A 25,548-nucleotide genomic window follows, 5' to 3' on the forward strand; every position below is an offset into this window, starting at 1 on the left:
CAATTACCCTACCATTCACTGGGAAAACTACTCGAGTGCAAACTCCCAGGTCCAATGCTTCCTGGAATTCATCAACTCAAACGCCCTGGATCAGCTGGTAAACTCCCCTACCAGAGGTGAAAACATACTGGACCTGGTCATCACCAACATGGGCGACAGGTGTTCCACACCGGAGGTCAACCCGTCACTGGTTAGATCAGACCATAAACTAATCAGTCTGGATGTCCACACCCCACCACCACCCCCAACTAAGGAAACAACAGTAAAAAACTTTTCTAAAGCAAACTTCACCTTACTTAAGACAGAGGTGGTAAGTTTCACAGCCCCCACGCTAAAGGCTAATGCTGCCCAAGATGCAGAAACCTTTACAAATGCACTCTATGAGCACCTACAGGGATGCATGGATCATGCCATCCCTAGCAAAACCAAGACTCACTCCTCTAAGAGAAGGAAACCAGTTTGGTGGACTTCTGCCATAAACAGGCTATACAATAGAAGGAGGAAACTAGTTCAGAAAAAAAGCAAATCCCAAGAAGGAAAGACATCCCTGATCAGTATCAGTAAGAAACTAAGGTCTCTCATGAAATCATCCAAGGCTAACTTCGAAAGAAAAATAGCCTAGGATTCAAAAGATAACCACAAAGCCTTCTTTAGCTATGCTAAGAATCTAAGCAGCAACTCACAGATATGAACTGAACTAGTGCAAAATAGCACAAAATATACTGAACCTACTGATATTGCCAACATCCTGGCAGACAGATTCAGTGCAAACTTCATCCCCCTCTCACCTCCAAAAGGGCCCACAACAATACCAGAAAAGTGTAGTGTCCCAAAAATCACAGGCGCACAGGTGAAAACAGCCCTTTCAAAAGCCAAAAACACAGCGTCAATGGGACCAGATCATGTCCCAGGCTGCGTCTTGCAAGAACTACAGAACAAACTAACCCCCCACCTAAACACGCTGTTCAACCTCAGCCTCTCCACAGGCTACGTGCCCATAGAATGGCACACAGCAATAGTTATTCCTCTCCACAAAGGAGGGGCCACAACTGACCCTGTTAACTATCACCCCATAACCCTGACTAGCCTGGCCTGCAAGGCTATAGAGTGCATCATCATGGAACTCATTAACAAAGACATTAGGAACCTCCAAACACTTGACCCGACCCAGTTCGGCTTTGTTAAGGGCAGATCATGCCTAATAAACCTGGTTGACTTCTTCGAGACAGTCACCAAGGCCATAGACAAGGGAAAGGTGGTTCACACAGCCTACCTTGACCTTGGCAAGGCTTTTGACACCATTCCCCACTCGAGTATTACAGAAAAATTCACCAGGCTGAACATAAACCCCTACGTCATGAGATGGGTTGCCAACTGGCTTACAGACAGAACTCACACTGTCAGAATAGCAGGCTTCAGGTCCGACTCTAAACCAGTCACAAGTGGTGTCCTGCAAGGCTCAGTCCTGGGACCCCTACTGTTCAGTATATACTTCTCCAAAGTACAGGCAAACACAGGAGGACTATGGCTAACCACGTTCGCCGATGACTGCAAACTGGGAGCCATAACTGACTCTCCAACTGACACGGACATCCTCCAAAGGGCCTTACTGAGATGGACACCTGGTGTCAAAGTCATGGCCTCAAGCTAAATGCCAAAAAATGTATAGTCATCCCATTTGGGAAAAACAAAACACCCACAAATTACCACATAGGTGGCAGCCCCCTTAATACAGAAGAGGTAATAATAGATCTGGGGACCCAGGTAGACTTTGACAATCATACTGCCAAAGTAGTTAGGAAATCCTTCTGTGTGGCCCATCTAATTACTAAAGGGTTTGCATCTAGAAATAAAGAGGTTATAGTGCCTCTCTACTCATCACTCATTAGACCCATTATAGAGTACAATGCCCCATTTGGGATGTACCTCACAAGACACTTCCAACAGCTGGAAAGACCACAAAAGTACCTCACCAAGAGGATTACTGGCCTCAAATATATGTCCTATGCAGCCCGACTGAAAAAACTCTGGCTATACTCAGTGGCATATCGCTTACTCAGAGGTGATCTCTGCATGACTTACAAAGCCATGTCCAACTCAGAATTGATGGACATGCTCCACCTAAAGAAATCCAAGTCACTGCGAGCCACGTGTTCTAGTGAGCTAAACCTCGCCGCAACAATAAATAGAACACTCTGGAGGGATAGATTCCTGTCACAGAGACTCCCCATGCTTTGGAACAAAATTCCAGACTACATCAGGCAGAGCCCCCTCACTAACACTCTTCAAGAGAAACCTTGACGAGTGGATGGGTAACAGAAAATATACCCCTGGGATCACTTCATTGGCTCTGCTTGACAGAGGATCAGTTAATTAATCAATGGGGCAGCGAAAGCTGACACACTCTGGCTAGGCTTATAAATGCCCTCGGGTAGATAGCCTAGTATCTACCTATGAACCTATGGTTGAGGCCATTCACACTCACTAAACCTCCCTTACCCCTTCCTCAGCACTGCTGCTGATGTCACTCATCTTCAAAGATGCCTTTGGACAGCTCTCCAACATATAAGCTCCATGGTGCTTGTGATAGCTGTGTGATGCTATAGTGTAGCAAACTAGTTAGGTAGGAATTCGATCCTGGCAACTGTGTGAGACTGTGCGTGTATCCTTTTAGAAACCTGATTTTGTGGTCATTTACATCCTTTAGCACTGCTGATGATGTCACTCACCTTCAAAGATACCTTTGGACAGCTCTCCAACATATAAGTTCTGTGGTGCTTGTGATAACTGCGTAATGCTGTAGTGTAGCAAACTAGTTAGGTAGGAGTTCCAATATTGATCCTGGCAATTGTGTAAATGTGAATGTTTGTGTGAGAGAATGTGTGTATCCTTGTAGAGACCTGATTTTTGTGGTCATTCTGCTGCTGAAGTCATTCACCTTTAAAGATACCTTTGCACAGCTCTCCAACAAGTAAGCTCCGTGGAGTGTACAATAAATGCGTAACAATGTAGTAGCAATAACTACATAGGTAGGGATTTGAATCTCATTCCTGGTAAGAGTTTGTGTGTGTACACACGTCTACATATATATGTCCGTACCTCAAAGATTTTGGCCCCATTTACACCCAGTACACATCTCAGTGCCTGACGTTAGCAGTCCTGCAGATATCATCCACCTTAGAAGTACCTGTTGGCAACCCTTAACCATGTAAGGTCAGTGGTGCATGGGTCGAAAAGATAGTTAGATAGAGGTTTGAACCTCACCCCTGGCAAATGTAAAAGTGTGTGCAGGGTAAAATATTTTGTGGAATCTCTCACACACTACATCAACCAATGCTAGTATTTACAAGGGCTGGTGATGTCCCTCACCTTAGAAGTACCTTGGAACAACATCCATCCGATAAGCTTGTAGTAGCAATACATAGCTAGGTGGGGGTTCGAAACTCAGTACTTGCACGGGTGTGTGTATGTGTGTGTGTCTGTCATCAGTATCCTGTGTGGTGGGCGGTGTGATTGTGTAATAACATGATCCATTGACGGCCAGGTTTTGCTAAATTATTAAGTTGAAGACCTAGTATATGTCCCAATGTCCACATTACAAGGCCAACAGTTGTCAAACATCATAGAGTTTGGTGTAGACAATCCACAGCCCTAAATGTCTAGTGCCATGTGCAATGACTATGTGACAGTATGGATTAGTGAACAATATAGGCAACCCTTCTAATATGTAAGACCACTTTGGCGCCAAAGAATCATAAATTGACACTGTTGGTTCTGATGAAGACCATGGATATGGTTGAAAGCGCTTAACTGTTCTTTTAGTATATTGTCAAGCACTGTCCCAGGTATGATTGCAGTAGACTACATGCCTGTTCATGCATCTGAATGGATCCTGCTGTTCAGAAAGTACTTTGATGAGTTACACCTCCTGACTGTGTTATATTCAATAAATTGTGAGTTCCAATTCTACCTTTGTGGATTATTCAGCCCTTATCCCTCAGTAGCCCAATCATTGTGTACAGTGGCCCTTTTGCCATGTTTCCCACTGGATGCCTGCAACAACTGTAGAGTCTGCAAACATACCCCACAAAGGGAATACCATGCCTTATATACATGCTCTGTATAGACAGATGCCAGTAACTCCAATGAATACCCGTATCATACTGTCAATGTAGGTGCAATCACTACCTCAGTTACATAGCCAGGTCTCACCAAACGAGGTCAGGAATGCTACATCAGAAGATACCAATCTGTCCACACAACATGCCCCAGAGACCTCAAGCACACTTGCACACTTCAAAGAACATGCATGTGGAACATGTGCACAACCCAGACACTGTCCATGTTATGGAATATAAATCACATACATAGGAAGCAGTGCACATCATTGGCCACCCACAATTGAAATCTGGGGTTCCTATTACATGAACAAACTTTTCAAAGTTCAAATGTCATATGGTCGACACCATATGATCAGACTTTGAAAATTTCGAAGGTTAAATGTAATGACACTGTACTGTCTAGAATGGGAGAATTTCCCTTTTCTGCACTGAAGTGCGATCTCATAGTTGGTATAGTTAAGTAAGAGGGGTGTGGGGGGTGCAGAGGGGGCTTGCCCCCCTGCTTGGAGCGTTAAGGTAAGTTTTATTTATTTATTTTTTTTATGTTTTATTATATATTCGAAGTTTTAAACTTTGATCATATGTTTTCGAACATATGGAATTCGAAGTTTTGAAACTTTGAATACATAATATAGACCCGAAATCTGGATGAGTGGATGGGGAATACAATACCCACCCCTGGGGACCACTCCAGTGACTATATTCCTGAGCCACACTGAGGACTATTTTCATGTGGCCTGGATGCCAGGGTATTTCCTTGGGCTAGCCTTGTACAGCCTTCAGACCCATTCACCTACTACACACCTATGAAGCAATGAACCTATGGATCTCAGTACTGGCAAGTGTGTGTGTGGGAATAGTAATCCCAGTGTGTTTAGTTGATGAATAGCCCCTGTGGCTGTGGTTATTAGCAATCAGAGGTATGTCCAAACCAGAACATGTACCATTCTTCATTCTAAAACAGATGATGTAAATCAACGTATACCTATGTACAACCCTCAGCCCTATAATCTGTGAGGCATATGCAATCACTGTGTTACACACCGGGGATTACCATGCACAATCTGTACCCTGCCTATGACATGGGTGATGTGTTACCACACTGTCATACTCCATGGCCTTGCTGCAGAGCCACATTCTGGTGACACACAGACACCTAGAACGGAAATGAGATACAGCATGTGAGAACACATTCACTCAGCACTTCACTTGTGGAGGGAGAGAGGGGTAAAGTTGGCACTGAATGTGTTGCCAAGACTGTGGCCAATATATGTTGTCTCAGGATAGGTATTAACATTGTGCAGTAACTCACAGCACTTGCATTTAATGCTGTGGAGATTGTTGATGTAACTATCAAAGGCTGTTGTGACTGTCATCAGTGTCTGCTGCATCCATGCTGCCATACATGCCTGTTGGGGATTTCATGAGGGATCCAAAGTTGTGTTTGAGGCTAATAAGGGAGTTCAACAGTCATGGGACACCACCTTTCCCTGCAACAGTGTCCTCCCTCTGATGTACAATTTAGTAATGAGAGGGGACCATCACATTGTCATCCAGTGTTTGGAGGACAGTGTCTGGGTTCTGTTGGCTCTGGCTAGTACCATGCATTCATGTACCTGTTTGTACAGTGCCTATGTGTATGATTCATGAAGCTATTTCCCATTGCCATGGGTGCAGTGAAGACATCTGCCCCGGTTTTCATGGTTGCAAAGTCAGCTCTGGAGAGGTTTTGTCAGGTGGTTATCTTTGTGGGGGGTGTGGCTGACATGTTGAGTTCCATGTTGATTACAGCATGTGTGGATCTCACAATGCAGGGACTGACATCTGTGGATGAGCAACAGTCCAATATTTAAGTGGTCAACACAGGTCAAGGTTGTTGCATCCTCTACCAGGGGTCAGTATGAGCTGGTCTAGGGCAATGGAAATGATGAATCTCAGAAGTGTTGGGCCACTGTACTGGTGCTTGGCTACATTCCCCAGGTGATGGAAGGGTAGTTGAAGACACATGTACTATGTCACTGTTGCTTTGGACCATCATACATGGCAGGGTGTTGAGGAATGTGCATTGACAGTCTAGGAACATAGATGTGGACCCATAGCAGGCTATGGTCTGGATTGCACTATTACCCCAAGGCACCAGAAGTATCTCCAATGCATTATGATGGGATACTAGTCTGAAGGTGTTCCTATCCATAATGAATATGGAGACACCACCTGTGGAGGTGTGGTGTGGTCCATGTTTGGAGGCTGCCAGCTATGGAATGTGCCATAGCCTGATACTGCAGGTCTGCTGTCTGCTGCTGTGAGCCACCTCTCCATTACAGCAGACATGTGTCTTCCACTCCATTTTTGACCTGTGTACTACCCTTTACACTTCCCTTCACTCCGATTTAGTAGACCTGTTGATGTCATCCACCTTAGAAGTACCTTTGGAAGAGGTGGAAATGTATAAGCTCTGTGGTGTGTCTGATAACTGCGTAACGCTATAGTAGACATACCTAGATAGGAAGGAGTTCTAATCCCAGTACTGGTGTGTGTGTGTGTGTGTGTGTGTGTGTGTGTGTGTGTGTGTGTGTGTGTGTGTGTGTGTGTGTGAATCATGTACTGTCTGGCTCATACCATTTTTGATCTGTGTACTATCCTTTACACTTCCCTTCACTCCAATTTAGTAGACCTGTTGATGTCATCCACTTTAGAAGTACCTTTGGATGAAGTGGAAATGTATAAGCTCTGTGGCATGTCTGATAACTGCGTAACAGTATAGCAGACACACCTAGATAGGCAGGAGTTTTAACCCCAGTACTGGCAAGTGTGTGTGTGTGTGTGTGTGTGTGTGTGTGTGTGTGTGTGTGAGAATCATGTACTGTCTAGCTCATACCATTTTTGACCTGCGTACTATCCATTACACTTCCCTTCACTCCAATTTAGTAGGCCTGTTGATGTCATCCACCTTAAAAGTACCTTTGGAAGAGGTGGAAATGTATAAGCTCTGTGGTGTGTCTCATAAATGTGGAGCACTATAGTAGAAATCCCTAGATAGGCAGGAGTTTTAATCCTAATGCTGGCAAATGTTTGTGTGTGCGTGTGTGAGGATCATATCATGTGTGGCTTATACCATTTTGATGGGCATACCATACACTGCTGGTGACCACCTCCCACTGTCATTACTTCATATAGTGTGGTAACGACATCTGCCTCACATGCAGCAGGTTAAACCATTATACAGTCCTCTGTACAGATGTGTCTGTAATATCCATATGTTTGAAACCTATACGTGGTCGGACGTGGTCTTTGTGCCTTCACAATGCCCACGTATGTGATATTATAGCCAAATAGGCCACAGTGAGTGTACTGGCACAAATGGCAGCATGAGGTATCATTCCTGACTGAAACATCATGCTAATAGGACATCTGCCGCCCTCAGAGGTGGCCAGCCTTGTAGGTCCAATACATGAGTCCAGATGCTTGGATTTACAAGTGAACTGTACCTGTTATGGGTCACATTAAAGGCTGGAAGAGGTGTGGACTGTCATACTGTGGTCCTAATTAATATGTAACAGGAACACCTTGCATCTTAAGAGTGGTGTGTACACAATTTATATCCACTGTATACCAGTAATGTGTCATGCATGACCTTACCTTAGGCTGTTTGTCCAACACAATTTGCTGGCCTCTGTCCAAACATCTTGGCACTAACAAGTTGTGAAGTATGCTACAGGAATGTTGAGTTCATGTCAGAGAGGCCCCAGTGGTGACCACTGTGATGCAATTCAGTTAACCCCAGCATAAGTGAACATCCACAACAAGCAATATAGCTATTACTGATGGTTGTATGCATGGTAAATTGCAAGCACTTCACATGCCTGGGGTATTGCCAGGCAACAATAGAACATTGTCATACTCACCAGCTTCAGGTTACTGTCTCATATGCAGATCAGAGGGTCCTAGGTAGTTGTGAGAGGGAATTATTGTCAGCAGATGCACATGTGGCCTTGGTACAGGATGGATGCAACATGTCTGCACATCTACAGTACTAACCGCAATAATACACAATGTTCTGTCCTCACCATAGATGTGCACCTCTGTGCATTAGAAAACCCCATCCACAACTGCAATTGAAACTGAAATGTGCATGTAGATAGAATACAGATACATGTATGTCTGATACATTAGTGTACTAATCACCACTGGGATCTTACCTACACGCTCCTCATCCAGTGTGTGTGTGTGCAGCCCACCTCCACAATGCTTCCCTCAGCATCATGGCTTGTGCATTGTGTGTGGCCCATGTGTGTTGAGGAGCTCCTTGGTAGGTGTCAGTGGGGGCTGGATGGCTGGGCCCCCACCGGTGGCTAGCCAGTCCCTCGCTACAGCAGCAACCCACTGACAGGCATGGAATTTCAGGTTGGTGGCCCAATGCTGCACATGCTCATAAGTTCTGCTGTGTAGGCTGGCATCATTTATCCTGTGAACCACACTGTTCCACAGGGCAGTCCTCTCCTGCACATCTTCTGCTCTCAGTCCAAATGACAGGGCATTATGTCCAATCACATACTGGGTGATGATGTCTGTTTCCCCAACAGAGAATGCTGGTAGGCAAGCACTCTGCATGTTACCTGGAAGACATAAACAGGAAAAAGGTCACAGGACCTCATACGGTTGACAAAATGCACATCAACAGTGGATATTACTTGCAAATAATCTACACTACACCAAAACCCTCCAAGCTATCATGTATAGAGCAGCTTGGATTACACACCTGTCCCTGAGCTGTCTTATTCCCCCAAATGCTGGACACTTGACTGCATAATCCTCTAACCTCCATTCATTTCTGTGTAGAGGGTTGACAGTGGTCATCTTCCATATGGATGGTGTGTGGATGGTGGCAGGGCTGTGTTTGTGATGTGTGATGGAACTTTGAGCACATGCCTGAGGTCATGTAGGAGGCAGACACTGATGTTATTATGCCCAATGGAGATATGCTGTTGTTGCCATCAGTAGGCAATATGTACATGCTAACCATTGCTGAGGGGAGGAGTGTGGTTGATGTGCATATCTCTCTGTACAACTGGGTTGGAAAGGGTGGTGATGTCCCCACCTAACCTGTGTGAAGCAGGTTGCCTATATCCATGGCATGTGTGTATGAGGTGTTCTTTATCCCTAGTACAGGATGAATTGCATTGTTTCATCTGAGACTTACAACATATGGTTGCAATTGTCCTTGGTGGTGTGGATATGTTCGATTCATAGCCATAGTTGAACTTACATGCTTGCTCAGATATAGATGGACTTGCTTCAAAGTTGTTGCCTGCACCTATGTGTCCCTGTACAGCCAATGTAGCAACCTATTATGTGGTTTGTGTATTGCTGCTGTCCACCAAAGGGGATTACTCTACCTTGGTGGAGGCTGGCTATACAGGTCAGGTACTGCTGTGTCCATATAGCTACAGTAAATATGAAGGGTACACACCCCTGATACACTGCCTGGTATTTGTGCAATTGGAACATGACACAATAACTCATTTCATAAAAATTCCCACCTGTAGTGTGACCTATAGCCTGCACAATTCAATTGAAAACATAACAATCGGGTCTGTGAAAACATATGGAAATAATACTTAGTACAGTAAGCCAGTTAAAAGTGTGCACACCCTTAAACTGATATGTTGTGTATGCACTTCTTGAGTTGGTTACAGTATTCATCCATCTTGGTCTGAACTGTAACATCATGGCACATCTTCACTTGGCAACAGTTGGTCACCTTCTTAGAAACATCTTTGATTGTATTTCAATGGAAATGTACAGGTTAGGGGTCACATAAAGATACCTGGCATTCTAAAAGGGGTGTGTACACGTGTGATATCCACTGTATATAGCTGTGGATATAACTGGTAGTGGTACATATGGACAGAGGGTCATAACACAGGTGGACACTTCTCTGATTAATAGCAGAATATCATGCCTACTCTAGTACCCATATCAGTGTCAGGGCACTGCAACAACCAGTAGCTGTACACATTTCTGTCTGTTGTATGCACTGACACTGATATTTCACACATGTGCAACATGCATAACCTATGTACCTAAATGCTTGAAACCTATGTGATTTAGTATTGTGTCTTCCAGCTGAGCATAAGCATACATATATGTGCTCAGGTGATACCTGGTATACATTTCTGTTGTATGTTAGTATGGCACACTGTAATTACAGTCTTGCTGCTCAATCATACATCTCAATCTTTTACAGCAGTATGTCTGGACAATGGCACACATAAATGGGTGTCAAAAGGGACATCACTATTGATACTGTATATATATATATATATATATATATATATATATATATATAGCTGCACCATACATTAGTACATTGATTGCATAGCAGGGTTTAGCATCACTGTGATAACCTGAAAGATGTCCAACAGTCATAAGTAAGCTATTATGTTACAATGTAATTGCTCACAGACCTGGCAATGGCTTGGCTGACATAACACAGGTATATATATGTATGTGACTACAGATATCAGTCACAAATGTGCTTATTGTCCAGCAGAACACTGTACAGTTGAATATTATTAATTCAGGATATCACATGTAGTTCAACACACGTCTGCAACAGTACTTTACTATGCACATGCCCTCTATAGGTCTCTTAGCTTTACAAGGCAAATGTGTCATACTCATAATCACAGGTAACATGGATATGGAAAACATCACATTAACGGGCCTAGCAGTGGCACAGTCACAACTGTTTGACAGACACTCCTGCAGTTGTCATGTATGAGCTGCCCTTTCCCAGGGTGAGTCAGGCTCCTGAGCTGTGATCCCACCTCACAACCTGTCAGAGCATCACATCTGGAAAATGCCTAAAATGATGGGGGGATAAATAGGGACAGACTTGAAATATTCCTGTTACAAACATAGGATGTTCATAGAATGATACATTTAGCATTATGGTGAATATTCTTAAGGATGTGGAGTCTTAAACTCAAGTGTTTGTCATTACCTGATAAATTCAATCCTCAGCTACTTGCCAGAAAAGTACAGATCTCTGGAGGAACAGACAAAAATACATGATGGTAAAATGTGGACATTCTGTGAAGATCTGTACAGTTGAGAAGTATGTCTGTGATATCTACCACTGCAGAGAGGGCCAGATGCTATGGCCATAGCAGCTGTTTAGCAGGACATTAGTACAGCATGTTTTCTTCTGACATATATTCCTCCAAATCATATTTCCCATTATTACAGACCAGTTACTATATTCAATGACTTGCTTACATGTTCCACCTACCTTTTTTCTTTCTTCTCTTTTCCACTTTGTTTCATTTATTTCTCTCTCTCTCTCTGTGCACTAAAGGGATAGAGCTGATTTGAATAGGTGGCAGCATGGCTTTTATAGGCAATGCTCTTGACCAAGTGATGGCCTGTGCACCTATTGGGGTTCCCCACTTTCTAATTGCATGCAGAGCAGCTGTGTAGTTCTTCCAATAGCCAATGTCATGGCAACACACTCCTATAACTGAGTATTCCATGTGGGCACTGGACCTTTCCCTTACTTGTGAGGAAGGCATCCTGGAGTTGTGTGAGCTACTACCTCTTACAACAAGACTTGTGGAGACAAGCCAACTTAATGGTGGGGAAGGTTCAAGACATAGGGGCAGAATGTGAGTATTGCTGCTATATGTTTGGAATACTGCTAGTTTAACAGGGTTTGTCTGCACATACTACTACTGCATGGGTTTCAGTCTTCCAAAATTCTGTCTCTGCAGAGATCTCAACTGTATAGCCATCCACAAAATGGCCCCAGGTTAGTCTGTTACGTATGGGCTGTTCCCTAGACAGGTGCTGTCCTTGGCAAATCAGTAGCATACTCTGGTGACTGCATTATGTAGATGGCAACATCTATTTGTTTTTCTGACTTTATATTCCTCAAAAAAGATATGTTACAACAAACCCTGTAACACCAGCAACTTTTGCAGTGTATAACAGAAATATTTTATGTACTGGTGTGTATTTGGGCTTCTGTCCACTAATTATTTCAGGCTTTGTCCAGATGTCATACAGTAGAAGGTGGATCGATATACTGGTCTGTCATTATTTAGTGCTGTAATTCCTGCTGAGAGGAATGGCTAAGGAAACATGTTGAAGTCTGTACATTCAAGAGGTCGGTGTATAGAGAATGCTCTTAGATGGCCTTATAACATACTTTATGTGGGGGACAGTAACATATGTTTTAAAACTAGGCTGTTAGAAAATGTCAGCTGCCTTACTGATAAGAAATATGTCAGTTCTATAGCTGTGCATTTGAATAAATCTCACCATGGGGACAGTAGTAAGTCTCAGGGTACTGTTTCTGAAAACATCTGTTCCTCAGTGTGATGAAACATTCATAAAAGGACAATTGTTATGCACAGACTCAATGTATTACTATTAACTGTGATACTTTTTCCCGTGGGGGTTAAGTGACGAGTGTAATTGGAGGCTGTGTATTCAGTTATATAATTAGGTGTTAATTCCTTCTTGTGATTAAGGCATGTATTTTTGGTAATGTTTACTCCTTGAAGGCTTTGGCCAAAACATCAGAGTATAATAAACATGTGTGAATTACTGGCTGGTTGTATTTTTCTTTGTTGTGTTCAGACATTTTATTTGTTTTGCTAAGAGATTGTTGCATTGTGTATGGCCTATCATGATTTTGTAGCAGTGTACTGTTCACTTATTTATTTGGACTGTGGGGAGGGGGGGCAGATGTGAGTGTCATGGCTGCTTCTGTATTCATGCTGCCCCAGTTGGGGTTCCATACACTTGAATGAATTTTCACTAATTCAAAATAGTGCATAGAATACTCACTGCAGCAAAAGTGCACTTAATTGAAAGTGCACTTACGTGAAGTTCAGTACAATGAACGGGTGTTGTACTGAACTTACGTGCAGTACTCACGGACCTTAGGGTTAGGGCACAGGTCATATGGGCTATCCCCTTACTATGACCTGTGCCCTAACCCTAAGGTCCGTGATGACTGCAGCGCAGTGAAGGACATAGCAATGTCCTCCACTATGGTGCGATAGTCACAAACCTTAGGGTTAGGGCATGGGTTAGGGTAAGGGGATAGCTTTACTAATTATCCCCTTACCCTAACGCGTGCCCTAACCCTAAGGTCTGTGACTATAGCACCATAGTGGAGGACATAGCTTGTTTTTTATGTCCTACACTGTGCTGCAGTGTTTTTGGTGAAGTGCACTTACACAAAAGTTCACTTTCGTTAAAGTGAACTTTCGCCGAAGTGATGCTTCCTATTACAAGATTGAAGTAATGAACTTTCATTCTTGTAATAGGAATCCATATATCTGTATATTTATGCATGTTTGTATGTGTATATATATATATATATATATATATATATATATATATATATAATATATAGGTTCATAAGTAAGTACTAGGCTATCTGCCTGAGGGCATCTATAAGCCTAGCCAGAATGTGTTGGCTTTTGCCGCCCCCTTAGATTAGTTCCCTGTGCCTCTGTCCAGCAGAGCCACTACAGTGATCCCCGGGGTAAATTTTCTGTTTTCCATCCACTCGTCAAGGTTTCTCTTGAAGAGTGCTAGTGAGGGGCTCTGCCTAATGTAGATTGGAATCCTGTTCCAAAGCATGGGGAGTCACTGGTACAGGAATCTATCCCTCCAGCACATCCTATTTATCGTTGTGGTGAGGTTTAGATCCCTACAGCGTGTGGCCCTCGGGGTTTGTTTTTATTTTTTAGGTGGAGCATGTCCATCAATTCTGGGTTGGACATGGCCTTGTATGTCAGGCAGAGATCACCTCTGAGTAAGTGGTATGCAACCGAGTACAGCTGGAGTTTCTTCAGTCAGGCTGCATAGGGCATCTGTTTGAGATCAGTAATCCTCTTGGTGAGATACTTCTGTGGTCTCTCAAGCTGTTGTAGGTGCCTTGTAAGGTACATCCCAAATGGGGCATTGTACTCAATGATGGATCTGATGAGTGATGAGTAGAGGGGCACAATAACCTCTTTTGTTCTAGATGCAAACCCTTTTGTGATTAGGTGTGCCACATAGAAGGATTTTCTAACCACCTTGGCAATATGATTATCAAAGGAGAGATTAATACATTTTCTGTATTTAGAGGACTACCAAGTATGTGGTAGTTCACTGGTACTTTGTTTTTTTTCCAAAGGGGATGACTATGCACTTTTTTTGGCATTTAGCTTGAGGCTATGATTTTGACACCAGGTATCTGTCTCAGTGAGACCCTACTGGAGGATGTCTGTATCAGCTGGAGAGTCAATTATGGCCCCCAGTTTGCAGTCATCTGTGAACTTGGTCAGCCATAGTCCTCCTGTGCTTGCCTGTACCTCTGATAAGTATACCGAACAGGAGGGGTCCCAGGACTGAGCCCTGGGGGATGTCACATGTAACCGGTTTAGAGTCGGACCTAGAGCCCACAACTCTCACCGTGTGGGTTCTATCCATGAGCCAACTGTCAACCCATCTCATGACATAGGGGTTTATGCTCTGGCTGGTGAGCTTGTCTATAATACCAGAATGGGGAATGGTGTTGAAAGCCTTTGCAAGGTCTAGGTAGGCTGTGTGGACCTCCTTTCCCTCGTCTAAAGCCTTGGTAACTGTCTCAAAGAAGTTCACCAGGTTTAGGAGGCATGATCTGCCCTTAACAAAGTGAAACTGAGTAGGGTCCAATGTTTGAAGGTTCCCAATGTCTCTGTTAATGAGTTCCATGACGATGCACTCCATAGCCTTGCAGGCTAGTCAGGCTTATAGGGTGATAGTTCCCGGGGTCTGTTGTGGCTCCACCTTTGTGGAGTGGGATAACTGTAGCCTGTAGAGAGGCTGAGTTTGAACAGTGTGTTTAGGTGAGGGGTTAGTTCATTTTGGAGCTCGTGTAAGGCACAGCCTGGGACACCATCTGGTTCCATTGAAGCTGCATTTTTGGCTATGGATAGGGCTGTTTTAACCTGTGCGTCTGTGATTGCTGAGGCTCTACATTCTTCTGGTATGGTTATGGGCCCTTTAGGGGGTGAGAGGGGGGTGAAGTTTGCACTAACCCTGTCTGCCAGAATGTTGGCAATATCAGTCGGTTCAGTGTATTTTGTGCCATTCTGCACTAACTCAGAGCAGATCGGAGAGTTTCCACTTAGGTTCTTGACATAGCTGAAGAATGCTTTTTGGTTACCTTTGGCGTCCTTGGCAATTTTTCTTTCGAAGCCAGCCTTGGATGATTTTATGGGGGATCGTAGTTTCTTGCTGATACTGATCAAGGATGTCTTTCCTTCTTGGGATTTTACTCTTTTCTGTACTAGTTTTCTCCTTCTATTGTTTAGCTTGTTTATGGCAGGGGTCCACCAGACTGGTTTCCTTTTCTTGGAGGAGTCTTTGTTTTGCTTGGGATAGCATGATCCATACATTCTTGCAGGTGCTCATTGAGTGTCTTTGTAAAGGATTCAGCAGCTTGGACAGCATTGTCCTTCAGCATGGGGGGTGTGAACCTTTCCAACTCAGTCTTAAGTAATATGAAGTTTGCTTTTGAAAAGTTTTTCACTGTGTTTTTTTGATTGGGGGTGAGGGTGGAATGTGGATATCCAGAGTGATTAGTCTATGGTCTGATCTAACCGGTGAGGGGTTGACCTCCGGTCTGGAACACCGGTCGCCCATGTTGGTGATGACCAGGTCCAATATGTTGTCACCTCTGGTGGGGGTGTTGACCAGTATATATATGTATGTGTGTGTGTATGTATATACGTATGTGTGTATACATACACACACATATATATATATATATATATATATATATATATATATGTGTGTGTGTGTGTATACACACATGTACATATCAGTATTTATTGGTAATATATCTATATATTGTTGTACACATATATGGCTCTCTATACATAGCTCACTCTCTATGTATGTTTCTATTCAGCTATATATACTTATTCCCTATTGTAAACTGGCTGTAAAGAAGGTTATGTTTGAGAAAACATCCTCAAAGGACACAGCTGAGGTGGCTTACTGGTAAAGTGCATAGACTATGGTGCAGAGTCCTGGGTTCAAGTCCCACAAGGGCTGTTTATTTTGCTGCTAGACAGAACAAAGACTGTTGGATACAGAGTGGTTAAGGCAGTTTTGAGCAGCTTTGAGTATGTCTGTGCAGGTCTGCGCGATGGTAAGCAGTGCTAACGTACGGTTAAATGCGCAAACCTGTTTAGCATTTATATTTAAGCAGTGCTGAAACCTGCTAAGCATAGCTTAGTCCTGGTAACCAGTGATCACATTCCAATCTGATAAAATAGCAGGGTAATGACATCTTTAATATGTGCACTTAATTCCCTGTACATAACATGCTTCTATATGCTGTCATTACAGTAGCAAGGGGTGTGAGTAAACTGTATGGGACACCTGGGTATACATGGGTAGTACCACAATCTTTTCTCTTTGGATTTGCTTCATACATGGATAGTATCCCAGGTTATATGCAGTCACACTTGCATGTTACACCAGCTACAGTGCACTGGCTGACAAATAGTTTAACACATATTTTATCATTACGTTAGTACTTTTAACAGTGCTTTTTCAAGTAAGAGTAGATTGCAGATTGTAGTAATGGAATCATACACCCTGCATGCAAAGCTGGACTCTGAGTACTGAATATCTTGTTCTTGTTGTTTGAGCTGTATGTTTATATGTACCTCCTATATATTGATCTGATATGTTATTACCTGTAAACAACTATGTTTTTTGGAAATGTCATTGAGGACTGCTGTCATGTAGTAATGGCATACCTTTCAGTTTTAGACGTGCATCTTTCAAAACATTCATCCTAGTGCATAACATGTTGGCTATCTACTTTCTGTCTGTCCTCTGTACAGATGTGCAGATGTCAGGTATTACTACAGCCATACCACTATAAAAGTGCCCACATTGTATTGTGCTGTGGGCCTGGACACTACTACTAGTTCTGACATATAGAACATTCCTTAATGTGGGTCTTGCCCCATTTCCTTGCTTGTGTGAAAGACATTACAGAGGTGGTGGCCTACAGATTCACATACAATGGGTGGCAATACATTACAGGACAGGACATGTGAAGACAGCCAACCAACATAGGGGACATATCCCCGGATTTGTGAACAGATTCTATGTCATCTATGGTGTTATACACATGGTGGATTGACAGATTGTTAGAGTTTATGTGGACATGCATTTAGTGTGTGACATCACGACTCACAGTGATATGTCTCTGACATACTTCTCCGCTGGCACATTGTCCACAGACTGGCCACATGTCTGCCTGTTATGTGTGTTCACCAGACAGTTGGTGTCTTTGGAAAATCAGTTGTGGACTCTGGGAAATGCAGTTAGTAATTACTCACATCAATTGGTATTACTGACTTCATATTCCTCATAAAGGATGTTACAACAAACTCAGTGACATCTGCAACTGTCTCAATGTATGACAGCAGTATGTCCAATCTACCCCTGTGTTTGTGCCTCTGTTCCCATCTAGTGATACAGGGGTTGCTGCTGAGCTTAGTGAGTGAGGAATGTTATCAAAGGCTTTGGCCAGATCAATGTAGGCTGTATGTGTCACCTTCCCTTCATCCACAGCTCAGGTGACTGATGCCAAGAAGTTGACCAGGTTTAATGAGCAGGTATGACCTACCCTTCACAAAGGTAAACTGTGTGGGATCCTGAGTTTGCAGATTCCCATATCCCTGTTTATCAGGCGCATGATGATGCATTCCACAGCTTTGCATAACAGACTTGTCAGGCATTTGGGGTGGTATTTCTCAGGGTCTGTAGTTACACATTATTTGTGGAGAGGGGTGACTGTAGCAGTGCACAATTCAGTAGGGACAAAGCCTGAGGTGAGGCTGTGCTTGAACAGGGCACGCAGGTAAGGTGTCAGATCACTCTGTAGTTCAAGGATATTCCCAGGTCCCATAGAAGCTGTATTCTTGCCTTGGACAGTGATGTTTTAATCTGTGCTGTAGTAATACTGGGTGCCTGGCAGTGTACTGGTATTGTGATTGGTCCTTTGGGGAGAGTGAGGGTTAATGTTTGTACCCAAGATGCCAGCCAGTATATTGGCATTATTTGTTGGTTCAGTCTGGGAGGTACCATTGTCTAGAAGCTCAGAACAAATCTTGGTATTGCCATGGAGATTCTTTACATGACAGTATGAGGCCTTGTGGTTGTCTTTACTATGTGCTCCAATTCTGTTCTCACAGCTAACGTTGTAGTATTTGATGAGGGATCTCAACTATTCATTGAAGTTGATAAGGGTTTATTTCCTGTCTTGCGACTTCACCTTATTCCATATCGGTTCCCGCCTTCTGTTTTACAATTTCTTTATGGCAGGGGATCACCAGATCAGCTTCATTTTTTTTTTGGAGTTGAGCACGAACATACATACACCATACACCACATAACACACACACCATTTTACCCACAACACAAAAACCACACAACCTTACACTACATGTAAGCAGGAGGGCAAGCCTCCTGCACCCCCCTACTTATATATATACCAACTCTGAGATCGCACATAACAAAAAATAAATAAATCACACCATGGCATTCTACACTCGCTCGCAGACAGATGCACATCACACACACAAAAAACAACAAATCCAACACTCACACTCACATACAACATCCAAAATCACACACATACACTCCCTCACCTTCAATTCCAGACACCATACCAGCCAAACACTTCATGTAATGTACCGTAAATGTATAAGCACGGATTTAAGATACTAAAATTCGCTCTTATGCAATTTCGGCATTCTGCATTTTCAGCTTCATGGTCTCGGAATGCTGAAATTTAAGATTTCAGGATTTTGAGATTATGAAGTGAAATATATATACATATATGGATTCCATATATTTGGTCGAATTACACTTAGTCAAAAATAATTCCAGGCATTTCACTTCACAGAAAGCTCACTTGACTGAAAGCTCACTTGGTCAAAGTTCATTTGGTCGAAAATGGAATATAGCCCCTGCCCCACTGCAGTGCAACCCTGGAGTAAGAATATTAAATAAGGGGAGGTGTGGGGGCACAGCTCCCCACATTATGCCAATAGTTTTTACTAAAGATATATATATATCAATGCATTTCTAATGGATATACCTTCTTATAATAGTGAATATATTAAAATTATGTGGGGGGCTACGCCCCCACACCCCCCCTTATTTAATATTCGCACTCCAGGGCTGCACTGCAGTGGGGGCAGGGGCTATATTCCATTTTTGACCAAATGAACTTTGGCCAAGTGAGCTTTTAGTCAAGTGCGCTTTCAGTCAAGTGCAATGGCTAGTATCATTTTCGACTACGTGTAATTCGACCAAATGTGTATATATATATATATATATATGTATACATACACACACATATGCATATATGAATACATTTTTTGTACTGTTGAATGTTTGTGCTGCATGATATATTTGAAAAAACATCAGACATATCTACACCTTGGATGGCTTAGTGGTAAATTGCTGTGGCTATGGTGTGCAGGGTCTTGGGTTCAAGACTTGCAAGGGCTGATTATTTTGTTGCTGGGCAGAACAAGGGCTGTTGGATACAGAGTGATTAAGGCACTTTTAAGCAGCTGTAAGTGGATTTGCGCGGCGGTAAGCAATGCTAATTTCCGGTTAAATATGCTTACAGACAGACAGTCTTAAAAGTGCTTAATTTGTGTAGGCATTGCTTAGTGCTGCACAAACAGGCTTAATTATGCTTACTACTGCTTAAAACAGGTTACTCTTGCTTACCCCATGCTAATTTCTTTAAAAGAAAAAAGGGGTGATATGAAAGTGGTGCAAAAGGGGGCATGTAGTGGGAAAGACAACAGGGAAAGTAGCTAGGGATTTGCAGGATGGGTGTAGGGAAGGTCCATGACAACAGCTGTGCATATATACTGAATTTGGAGGTATATTTGGACACTCAAACCCCTGAGAGAGGGGTAAGGACAACAATAATGTTTTGTGAAGCCAATTATACCAGATTACACATGTCCAGTGGACACATGTGTGAAATGGACAGCTATGTATGGGGTGAGATTTTTTGGGGGGGAGCAGATTGCCCTTTTTTTTTTAAGGTGAGAGTGGGATGTTGGGGAAGGACTGTAGGCATATTTGGTGAGGTAGGTTGGGTAGGAAGACAGACAAGATGGCATACATGGGCAGTATATGACACGTGGGGGGTGTTTGGAAATCATTAGCCCACGAGCCCCCAAATAGAAACAGTGGGACGAGGTCCCCACCCATGAGCAGTCACCACTGCACCTTCACAGCCCCAAATGTGGCTGTGCTGGGGGCTAAGCAGGATGGGCAGGCTGACCCTCTAATTGCACCACACGGCCCTCAAGCTGGTGTAGCAGATCTCCAAACTCCTTTCAGACCTTGCTACGCACTAATCCCCAGACCTGGCTTCTGGTAATGGTATTCTGTCCATGCCCACTCCCAGAGGGGGGGACAAGCCCCATCCCTGAGGTGGTTCCACCTGAAAGTGGTGCAGGACCAGCAGACGTGGAGGTCCCAGATGTGCTGGGTCCCAGTGCCACGGCCAGATGAGGTGGGAGAGGTGGGTCTGCAGGGACCAGCCTTCCCAAACATGCTATGGTATTGCAGTTTTAGAACATATGTGGATTAGTAATAGTCAACACAATCCAGAATTAGTTATAACAGCATGTATAGATATTCCCATTAACCCAAAACAACAGATTTGGAACAGTTGCATATATGGAACCACAGTGGCCATTACAACAGCATGCAGGTTATATTAATAGCAACAGGGCACAATAGTAGTATTTCAATAATAAACATTAATAGAAACACATTTCAATATTTGTTAAACAATAGGACATATGTCCCAACAGTAGGATTGGTGTAAAACAAACCCATTGATTTGTGTGTTTATATTATTGTTGCAGATATGGTGGGGGGGGATGTCAGTTAACAACTTGTATATCCTTGCAGTACTCACAACTTTAATGATCACTGCTCTAATCATTACTCTACAGGTATTACAATAACCTATGGCCTTGGTTTGGGCAGTGGTATGTTTGTACACTGTATAATTCAACCTTCTTATAGCTACTTTCTACTTATCTTACCTGGAAGACCTGAGGGGGGGAATGGTTGTCAACACTACCTGACTGTTTCTACAAATATTCACAAAATCCTAGTTGAAATTATGCATACAGCTTACTACCATCCCCAGAATTCAAACCATGGCTGTGTCTGCTAAAAATACAACAACTTGTGTTTCATCAAAGTGAGCTATTGAGAAACCGCTGTCTCTTCCTTCAATGTTTTCTAATTCTCTCTTGGTTGTACAATCTGACCTTGTAATCACAACATTCTTATACAGACATTCCTAGACATATTTTTGATATTGTACAGTGTGGAAAAAGTGGTTAACACAACATTACTATTCAGATATCAGATCTTGGTGCATGCAACATTTCAAGCCATACAATACCAGAGTAAATACAACCAGTCCAGGATTTAGAACTTTATTGCCAGGCAGTTACAGTTTTATTTAAATATGACCCATATGGGACTATTACTGTCATACTGTCTGGTTTATTCAGTATAAACCATACACATTTTATACTGCCAGGTGACATTCTAATCCTTTATATTTATTTGGTATGACTACTACAAGCAGGATTGTTACTCACCAGCCTCGCGACGCAGCCTTTGCAGCCTACTGGCATGGGCTTTCTGGTTCGCAACCTGCTCAGCTAGAGTTGTAATGAAAATAGAGAAACATTTAGGCATACCTATCCATCACATACATAGGCTGGACTTTGGTAAACAGTTATTGCTATGAATACTTACACATTGCTGGGACATCACCCCTCTGTCTTGCTTCTTGGAACCACTGTTCCAAGAGCTCACTCTTACTCTGTTTCAAGTTGGCATAGTGGTGCCAGACCTGCTCACCAGTCCAAGGGATAGCAGTGCCACTGGTGAGATCACAGGCAAGACTTTCCTAGGCTTCCGCTTTGTACTGGGAGCCCTGTTACTGGTCTTGCAGCAGTCTCACATCACATTTTTTTTTCAAGGAGTCCTACCATGACCTTGGACTCCTGTATGCCCCAGCACTGTGGCCGAAAGCACATGCCCTCTCCAACACCTGCCATACTGCTGACAGTGGGGAGCTACAACTAGTTATGAGCTGTATTCCCACCTGCTAGGTTTAAATACAGACACTTTCCCACCCTTTGCTGTGAGTGGACAGTTTTGAATATGATGTGCTAAGCTATGGGCAAACCTGCTTAGCTAAGGTTGGCAGTGCTTAAAGGGGCAGGTTCAGCACTACTTACCAATGGGTAAATCCACTTAGCTGGGCTACTCATTGCTTAGCATTGATATGTACACAATGTTTACACCCTGTTAGCATTGCTTATCTTTTATTTTATTGGACTACCACCTGTATGGGACTGATTCATCATTCATTACATATTATAAATTTGTTTATCTTCCCGGACATCCCCCAATGTGCTGTAATTACATTTATTCTTGTGTGACTATACTGTATGCGGCACTTGTGTTTATATTGGGGTTTCACTACTTTATTTATTTTATTTTATTTATTTTACATTTGTTAACCAGGGGTGTCTGACTGAGCCAAAAAGGCCCTTTTTCAGCAGAGGCCCGGGGAGAAAATCTCCACAAAGAAAAATTACAGACACATTTAGTTATTTAGACATGATTAGTATACACACAAATTACAAGAGACATGTTTTTACAGTGGTATGCGGCACATAAACAGTTACAGTGGAGAGAACAAACAAAAAAATATTAATTTTAAAAATAAAGGTAATTAATAGATTTGTGGTGTACAGCTGAAATTTGGAACATAGGTAGAATACATACATAGTACACAGGTACAGTACATACATTGTAGATTAGCCAGTGTTTGTGAGTAAGATTGAAAACTATTATCAAGTGCTCTAGATTTAGTATGTATATGTTATCCACTTTCACTAGCCTGGGGGGCAATCATGGCACTGCCAACTTTGCTTGAGATGTTGCCTGATGAGGTCTTTAAAGGAGGCTTTGGATGATGTGTTTTGAATGCTAGTAGGGACAGAGTTCCATTTTTAGCCACTGAACTACTATACAGTGCATCTCCAAAGCTATTGTAGCTGTTGGTGACTTCTAGCAGTAGTTTGCTTGATGATCTAAGAGGCCTTTTGGCTGAGTGATGTTGTACTAGGTTTTTGAGGGCAGGACACTTATTGGGGAGGTAATAGATAGAATGACAGAGGCAGAGCTGATTGTAGGTTAGGAGGTTGGGCAGTTCAAGCCAGTGGAGTTGTCTCAAAGCAGTACAGTGATGAGTTCTATATGAGCAATTTGCAGCAAAGAGGACAATTCTGTTATAGCAGGCTTCCATTTTGCTTAGTTCAGTTTTGTTGAGATTAGTCAGAACGGGCGATGCATAGAGTATGGTGGATAGAAGTTGGGAGCGAGCAATGGCTGATCTTGTGTTGTTGGTAAGAAATGGTTTGATACGGTAGAGTGACCCAAGTTTGGCATGTACTTTTTTAATAATTATGTTGAGATGACTATCAAAATTTAGGTGGGAGTCTATGGTTATTCCCAATAGCTTAGCCTGTGCCACTGGAGCAATTGGAGTAGCATTTGTGGAGCAGATAGTGAATTTACTGTTAGTGTTTTTGTTAGAACTGGTTATAATCATAAGCTGGGTTTTCTTTGGATTGAGGATAAGTTGGGCTTTGGTAAGGTAGTTTTCAACGTCAGAGAATGCTAGTTGAGTTGTTTGCAGGAGAGTGGGAATGTTTTGTGCAGCACAGATTAAGGTAGCGTCATCTGCATACTGAATTATAGATGCATGCTGTATGGAGGTATGGAGGTCATTTGTGAAGACTATGAATAGTAGTGGTCTTAAGATAGAACCCTGTGGGACTCCTATAGTTATGGGCACCTGAGGAGAGAGAGAATTTTCCCATTTCACAGCTTGGTACTTGTCAGTTAAGTAGCTTTGGAACCAGGTAAGAGTGGAATTTGATAGATGATACTGGTTTAGTTTGTTTAGCAGGATTTGGTGTGAGACTGTGTCAAATGCTTTGGACATATCCAAAAAAAGAGTTGACACTTGTAGGCCTTCATTTTTGAGATGGTTTACTGTGTCTGTGAAGCAGAGGAGGGCTGTAGTGGTACTATGGGCAGGTCTGAAACCATGCTGAGTAGATGACAAGATGTTGCTGTCTAGGAGATAGTTTAGCATCTGGGTATGGATGCATTTTTCTAGGATTTTGGCCAGTGGGAGAGTAAAGCAATGGGTCTGTAGTTATTAAGTTCAGTGGAGGTCCCGCCTTTATGTATGGGTGTAACATAGGATATTTTCCAGAGTTTGGGCACATAGTTTTCAACAATTGATCTGTTTATGAGAGTGGAGACTGGGATAGCAATAGCATCTGCTGTGAGTTTCAAGAAATAGCTGGGGAGTAGGTCGGCTGCTGTTGATGAGGTTTTTAGTTTGGAGAGCAAGCTTTTGATTGAAGTGGTGGAAACTGTTTTGAGGGTAAATCTTGTATTAGTGTTATTTGTGTTGGGGGATAGTGAGGAAGGAACTGTCCTGTGATACTAAGGATAGAACTGAGTTCACAAAGTGGGAGTTGAATTGTGTTTCGATGGGAACTTTAGTGCAGGGGTGGTTGGTTTGGGGGTAGCCTTTTGGGTGGATTTTAGTAGCTGGTTTACACTTTTCCAAAATTTTTGCGGGTTGTGTTTGCATTTAGTTTGTAATGTTGTGTAGTAGGATTTTTTGTCCAGCCTAATGCATTTTTTTGCACGGTTGCTCAGTTCTTGGTACTTAGTTAGGCTTTGTGTTTTTTTTTATAGTAAAGCCAGGCAGTGTCTCTGGACTTGAGGATTTCTTTGGTTTCTTTACTGAGCCAGGGGTTTGTAGAGGTTCTAACCTTGATTTTGCGCAATGGAGCGACAGTGTCTAGGTGTTGTAGAAATATTTTGTTGAAATATACTACAGCTTGGTCAAGTGGGAGGGTTTTTAGGGGGGGGGGGTCCAGTCAAAGTTTCAGAGTAAAATGTTGAGGACCACAGGAGAGATTTTTTTTGTGTTTCTATTGGATATATAGTTAGTGGTTTGCATATGCTTGTTCAATTACGTATAAAGTATATTATGTTGTGGTCACTTAAGGTGTATGGGAGACTGCCTGTGTGAGGGTACAATGTGGGGCTGTTAGTTAGGACCCAGTCAAGGATGGATTCCCTTTTAGATTTTTCATCACATCTAGTTGGAATTTGGATTAGCTTCTGGTAGCCATGGAGATTTATTAGATTACTTGGTGGTTCTAATATACAGGTGAATCAATCTAGGTTG

Source organism: Protopterus annectens, chromosome 2.part1 (genome assembly GCF_019279795.1).
Source record: "Protopterus annectens isolate FY-2018-M chromosome 2.part1, PAN1.0, whole genome shotgun sequence".
Classification (NCBI taxonomy): Eukaryota; Metazoa; Chordata; order Ceratodontiformes; family Protopteridae; genus Protopterus; species Protopterus annectens.